The 5,000-nt window shown below is 43.3% G+C and overlaps 9 non-coding genes and 11 pseudogenes across 9 annotated transcripts; all 20 read left to right on the top strand.

Moving 5' to 3' along the window:
• Positions 1-22: 22 nt before the first annotated feature.
• On the top strand, positions 23-141 carry LOC132986176 (5S ribosomal RNA). The gene has a single exon (XR_009675381.1). It is a non-coding gene; the product is annotated as a 5S ribosomal RNA (ribosomal RNA).
• A 121-nt stretch (positions 142-262) lies between these two features.
• On the top strand, positions 263-371 carry LOC132985677 (5S ribosomal RNA; annotated as a pseudogene).
• A 122-nt stretch (positions 372-493) lies between these two features.
• LOC132986224 (5S ribosomal RNA) lies at positions 494-612 on the top strand. Its single transcript, XR_009675425.1, has one exon. It is a non-coding gene; the product is annotated as a 5S ribosomal RNA (ribosomal RNA).
• A 121-nt stretch (positions 613-733) lies between these two features.
• On the top strand, positions 734-842 carry LOC132985863 (5S ribosomal RNA; annotated as a pseudogene).
• Positions 843-965: 123 nt separating this feature from the next.
• Positions 966-1,084, top strand: LOC132986102 (5S ribosomal RNA). Its single transcript, XR_009675312.1, has one exon. It is a non-coding gene; the product is annotated as a 5S ribosomal RNA (ribosomal RNA).
• A 122-nt stretch (positions 1,085-1,206) lies between these two features.
• Positions 1,207-1,325, top strand: LOC132986154 (5S ribosomal RNA). Its single transcript, XR_009675360.1, has one exon. It is a non-coding gene; the product is annotated as a 5S ribosomal RNA (ribosomal RNA).
• A 121-nt stretch (positions 1,326-1,446) lies between these two features.
• LOC132985931 (5S ribosomal RNA) lies at positions 1,447-1,565 on the top strand. The gene has a single exon (XR_009675153.1). It is a non-coding gene; the product is annotated as a 5S ribosomal RNA (ribosomal RNA).
• A 122-nt stretch (positions 1,566-1,687) lies between these two features.
• Positions 1,688-1,806, top strand: LOC132985910 (5S ribosomal RNA). Its single transcript, XR_009675133.1, has one exon. It is a non-coding gene; the product is annotated as a 5S ribosomal RNA (ribosomal RNA).
• A 121-nt stretch (positions 1,807-1,927) lies between these two features.
• Positions 1,928-2,047, top strand: LOC132985531 (5S ribosomal RNA; annotated as a pseudogene).
• A 122-nt stretch (positions 2,048-2,169) lies between these two features.
• On the top strand, positions 2,170-2,278 carry LOC132985833 (5S ribosomal RNA; annotated as a pseudogene).
• A 123-nt stretch (positions 2,279-2,401) lies between these two features.
• LOC132986364 (5S ribosomal RNA) lies at positions 2,402-2,520 on the top strand (annotated as a pseudogene).
• A 118-nt stretch (positions 2,521-2,638) lies between these two features.
• Positions 2,639-2,747, top strand: LOC132985729 (5S ribosomal RNA; annotated as a pseudogene).
• Positions 2,748-2,868: 121 nt separating this feature from the next.
• LOC132985708 (5S ribosomal RNA) lies at positions 2,869-2,977 on the top strand (annotated as a pseudogene).
• A 123-nt stretch (positions 2,978-3,100) lies between these two features.
• Positions 3,101-3,220, top strand: LOC132985604 (5S ribosomal RNA; annotated as a pseudogene).
• Positions 3,221-3,342: 122 nt separating this feature from the next.
• LOC132985612 (5S ribosomal RNA) lies at positions 3,343-3,462 on the top strand (annotated as a pseudogene).
• Positions 3,463-3,585: 123 nt separating this feature from the next.
• On the top strand, positions 3,586-3,694 carry LOC132985787 (5S ribosomal RNA; annotated as a pseudogene).
• Positions 3,695-3,816: 122 nt separating this feature from the next.
• Positions 3,817-3,935, top strand: LOC132985985 (5S ribosomal RNA). Its single transcript, XR_009675203.1, has one exon. It is a non-coding gene; the product is annotated as a 5S ribosomal RNA (ribosomal RNA).
• A 354-nt stretch (positions 3,936-4,289) lies between these two features.
• On the top strand, positions 4,290-4,408 carry LOC132986006 (5S ribosomal RNA). The gene has a single exon (XR_009675222.1). It is a non-coding gene; the product is annotated as a 5S ribosomal RNA (ribosomal RNA).
• A 123-nt stretch (positions 4,409-4,531) lies between these two features.
• LOC132985534 (5S ribosomal RNA) lies at positions 4,532-4,650 on the top strand (annotated as a pseudogene).
• Positions 4,651-4,771: 121 nt separating this feature from the next.
• LOC132986173 (5S ribosomal RNA) lies at positions 4,772-4,890 on the top strand. Its single transcript, XR_009675378.1, has one exon. It is a non-coding gene; the product is annotated as a 5S ribosomal RNA (ribosomal RNA).
• The last annotated feature ends 110 nt before the right edge of the window (positions 4,891-5,000 follow it).

Raw genomic sequence — 5,000 nt, 5'->3', positions numbered from 1 at the left:
CCCCTTTCTGCACACAATAATGGCTTACGGCCATACCACCCTGAACACGCCCGATCTCGTCCGATCTCGGAAGCTATGCAGGGTCGGACCTGGTTAGTACTTGAATGGGAGACTGCCTGGGAATACCAGGTGCTGTAAGCTTTTTCATTTTTTTGATCATATGTTTTTTTTTATCATATAGAGACATATTCACATGTCCAAAAATTCAGCCAGAATCAAGGGCATGACATCTTTAAAAGGCCCCTTTCTGCACACAATAATGGCTTATGGCCATACCACCCTGAACTCGTCCGATCTTGGAAGCTAAGCAGGGTGGGGCCTGTTTAGTACTTGAATGGGAGACCGCCTGGGAATACCAGGTGCTGTAAGCTTTTTCATTTTTTTGATCATACGTTTTTTTTTTATCATATAGAGACATATTCACATGTCCAAAAATTCAGCCAGAATCAAGGGCATGACATCTTTAAAAGGCCCCTTTCTGCACACAATAACAGCTTATGGCCATACCATCCTGAACATGCCCGTTCTCGTCAGATCTTGGAAGCTAAGCAGGGTCGGGCCTGGTTAGTACTTGGATGGGAGACCGCCTGGGAATACCAGGTGCTGTAAGCTTTTTCATTTTTTTGATGATATGTTTTTTTTTATCATATAGAGACATATTCACATGTCCAAAAATTCAGCCAGAATCAAGGGCATGACATCTTTAAAAGGCCCCTTTCTGCACACAATAATGGCTTATGGCCATACCACCCTGAACTCGTCAGATCTTGGAAGCTAAGCAGGGTTGGGCCTGGTTAGTACGTGGATGGGATACCGCCTGGGAATACCAGGTACAGTAAGCTTTTTCATTTTTTTGATCATATGTTTTTTTTTTTATCATATGGAGACATATTCACATGTCCAAAAATTCAGCCAGAATCAAGGGCATGACATCTTTAAAAGGCCCCTGTCTGCACACAGTAATGACTTATGGCCATACCACCCTGAACACGCCCGATCCCGTCTGATCTCGGAAGCTAAGCAGGGTCGGGCCTGGTTAGTACTTGGATGGGAGACCGCCTGGGAATACCAGTTGCTATAAGCTTTTTCATTTTTTTGATCATATGTTTTTTTTTTATCATATAGAGACATATTCACATGTCCAAAAATTTAGCCAGAATCAAGGGCATGACATCTTTAAAAGGCCCCTTTCTGCACACAATAATGGCTTACGGCCATACAACCCTGAACACGCCCGATCTCGTCCGATCTCGGAAGCTATGCAGGGTCGGGCCTGGTTAGTACTTGGATGGGAGACCGCCTGGGAATACCAGGTGCTGTAAGCTTTTTCATTTTTTTGATCATATGTTTTTTTTTATCATATAGAGACATATTCACATGTCCAAAAATTCAGCCAGAATCAAGGGCATGATATCTTTAAAAGGCCCCTTTCTGCACACATTAATGGCTTACGGCCATACCACCCTGAACACGCCCGATCTCGTCCGATCTCAGAAGCTAAGCAGGGTCGGGCCTGGTTAGTACTTGGATGGGAGACCGCCTGGGAATACCTGGTGCTGTAAGCTTTTTCATTTTGTTTGATCATATGTTTTTTTTTATCATATAGAGACATATTCACATGTCCAAAAATTCAGCCAGAATCAAGGGCATGACATCTTTAAAAGGCCCCTTTCTGCGCACAATAATGGCTTACGGCCATACCACCCTGAACAAGCCCGATCTCGTCCGATCTCGGAAGCTAAGCAGGGTCGGGCCTGGTTAGTACTTGGATGGGAGACCGCCTGGGAATACCAGGTGCTGTAAGCTTTTTCATTTTTTTTGATCATATGTTTTTTTTTTCATATAGAGACATATTCACATGTCCAAAAATTCAGCCAGAATCAAGGGCATGACATCTTTAAAAGGCCCCTCTCTGCACACAATAATGGCTTACGGCCATACCACCCTGAACACGCCTGATCTCGTCCGATCTCGGAAGCTAAGCAGGGTAGTGCCTGGTTAGTACTTGGATGGGAGACCGCCTGAGGAATACCAAATGCTGTAAGCTGTTTCATTTTTTTGATCATATGTTTTTTTTTTATCATATAGAGACATATTCACATGTCCAAAAATTTAGCCAGAATCAAGGGCATGACATCTTTAAAAGGCCCCTTTCTGCACACAATAATGGCTTACGGCCAAACCAACCTGAACTCGTCCGATCTTGGAAGCTAAGCAGGGTCGGGCCTGGTTAGTACTTGGATGGGAGACCGCCTGGGAATACCAGACGCTGTAAGCTTTTTTTATTTTTTTGATCATATGTTTTTTTTTTATCATAGAGAGACATATTCACATGTCCAAAAATTCAGCCAGAATCAAGGGCATGACATCTTTAAAAGGCCCCTGTCTGCAGACAATAATGGCTTACGGCCACACCACACTGAACACGCCCGATCTCGTTCGATCTCAGAAGCTAAGCAGGGTCGGGCCTGGTTAGTACTTGGATGGGAGGCCGCCTGGGAATACCAGGTGCTGTAACTTTTTCATTTTTTTGATCTTGTTTTTTTTTATCATATAGAGACATATTCACATGTCCAAAAATTCAGCCAGAATCAAGGGCATGATATCTTTAAAAGGCCCCTTTCTGCACACAATAATGCCTTACGTCCATACCACCCTGAACACGCCCGATCTCAGAAGCAAAGCAGGGTCGGGCCTGGTTAATACTTGGATGGGAGACCGCCTGGGAATACCAGGTGCTGTAAGCTTTTTCATTTTTTTGATCATATGTTTTTTTTTATCATATAGAGACATATTCACATGTCCAAAAATTCAGCCAGAATCAAGGGCATGACATCTTTAAAAGGCCCCTTTCTGCATACAATAATGGCTTAAGGACATACCACCCTGAACTCGTCCGATCTCGGAAGCTAAGCAGGGTCGGGCCTGGTTAGTACTTGGATGGGAGACCGCCTGGGAATACCAGGTGCTGTAATCTTTTTAATTTTTTTTGATCATATGATTTTTTTTTATCATATAGAGACATATTCACATGTCCAAAAATTCAACCAGAATCAAGGGCATGACATCTTTAAAAGGCCCCTTTCTGCACACAATAATGGCTTACGGTCATACCACCCTGAACTCGTCCGATCTCGTCCGATCTCGGAAACTAAGCAGGGTCGTGCCTGGTTAGTACTTGGATGGGAGACCGCCTGTGGAATACCAGATGCTGTAAGCTGTTTCATTTTTTTGATCATGTGTTTTTTTTTTATCATAGAGAGACATATTCACATGTCCAAAAATTCAGCCAGAATCAGGGGCATGACATCTTTAAAAGGCCCCTGTCTGCACACAATAATGGCTTACGGCCATACCACCCTGAACACGCCCGATCTCGTCCGATCTCGGAAGCTAAGCAGGGTCGTGCCTGGTTAGTACTTGGATGGGAGACAGCCTGTGGAATACCAAATGCTGTAAGCTGTTTCATTTTTTTGATCATATGTTTTTTTTTTTATCATATAGAGACATATTCACATGTCCAAAAATTCAGCCAGAATCAAGGGCATGACATCTTTAAAAGGCCCCTTTCTGCACACAATAATGGCTTACGGCCAAACCACCCTGAACTCGTCCGATCTTGGAAGCTAAGCAGGGTCGGGCCTGGTTAGTACTTGGATGGGAGACCGCCTGGGAATACCAGACGCTGTATGCTTTTTTTATTTTTTTGATCATATGTTTTTTTTTATCATAGAGAGACATATTCACATGTCCAAAAATTCAGCCAGAATCAAGGGCATGACATCTTTAAAAGGCCCCTGTCTGCACACAATAATGGCTTACGGCCATACCACCCTGAACACGCCTGATCTCGTCCGATCTCGGAAGCTAAGCAGGGTAGGACCTGGTTAGTACTTGGATGGGAGACCGCCTGGGAATACCAGGTGCTGTAAGTTTTTTCATTTTTTTGATCATATGTTTTTTTTTGATCATATAGAGACATATTCACATGTCCAAAAATTCAGCCAGAATCAAGGGCATGACATCTTTAAAAGGCACCTTTCTGCACACAATAATGGATTAAGGACATACCACCCTGAACTTGTCCGATCTCGGAAGCTAAGCAGCGTCTGGCCTGGTTAGTACTTGGATGGGAGACCGCCTGGGAATACCAGGTGCTGTAAGCTTTTTCATTTTTTTTGATCATATGTTCTTTTTTTATCATATAGAGACATATTCACATGTCCAAAAATTCAGCCAAAATCAAGGGCATGAGATCTTTAAAAGGTCCCTGTCTGCACACAAGAACAGCTTACGTCCATACCACCCTGAACACGCCTGATCTCGTCCGATCTCGGAAGCTAAGCAGGGTCGGGCCTGGTTAGTACTTGGATGGGAGACCGCCTGGGAATACCAGGTGCTGTAAGCTTTTTCATTTTTTTGATCATATGTTTTTTTTTTTATCATATAGAGACATATTCACATGTCCAAAAATTTTGCCAGAATCAAGGGCATAACATCTTTAAAAGGCCCCTGTCTGCACACAATAATGGCTTACGGCCATACCACCCTTAACACGCCCGATCTCGTCCCATCTCGGAAGCTAAGCAGGGTCGGGCCTGGTTAGTACTTGAATGGGAGACAGCCTGGGAATACCAGATGCTGTAAGCTTTTTTTATTTTTTTGATCATATGTTTTTTTTATCATATAGAGACATATTCACATGTCCAAAAATTCAGCCAGAATAAAGGGCATGAGATCTTTAAAAGGTCCCTGTCTGCACACAATAACAGCTTACGTCCATACCACCCTGAACACGCCTGATCTCGTCCGATCTCGGAAGCTAAGCAGGGTCGGGCCTGGTTAGTACTTGGATGGGAGACCGCCTGGGAATACCAGATGCTGTAAGCTGTTTCATTTTTTTGATCATATGTTTTTTTTTTTATCATATAGAGACATATTCACATGTCCAAAAATTCAGCCAGAATCAAGGGCATAACATCTTTAAAAGGCCCCTGTCT

This window comes from Labrus mixtus, chromosome 12 (assembly GCF_963584025.1).
Source record: "Labrus mixtus chromosome 12, fLabMix1.1, whole genome shotgun sequence".
Taxonomy (NCBI): Eukaryota; Metazoa; Chordata; class Actinopteri; order Labriformes; family Labridae; genus Labrus; species Labrus mixtus.
The sequence above is the reverse complement of the archived record's forward strand: the minus strand, read 5'-3'. Positions and strand labels throughout refer to the sequence as shown.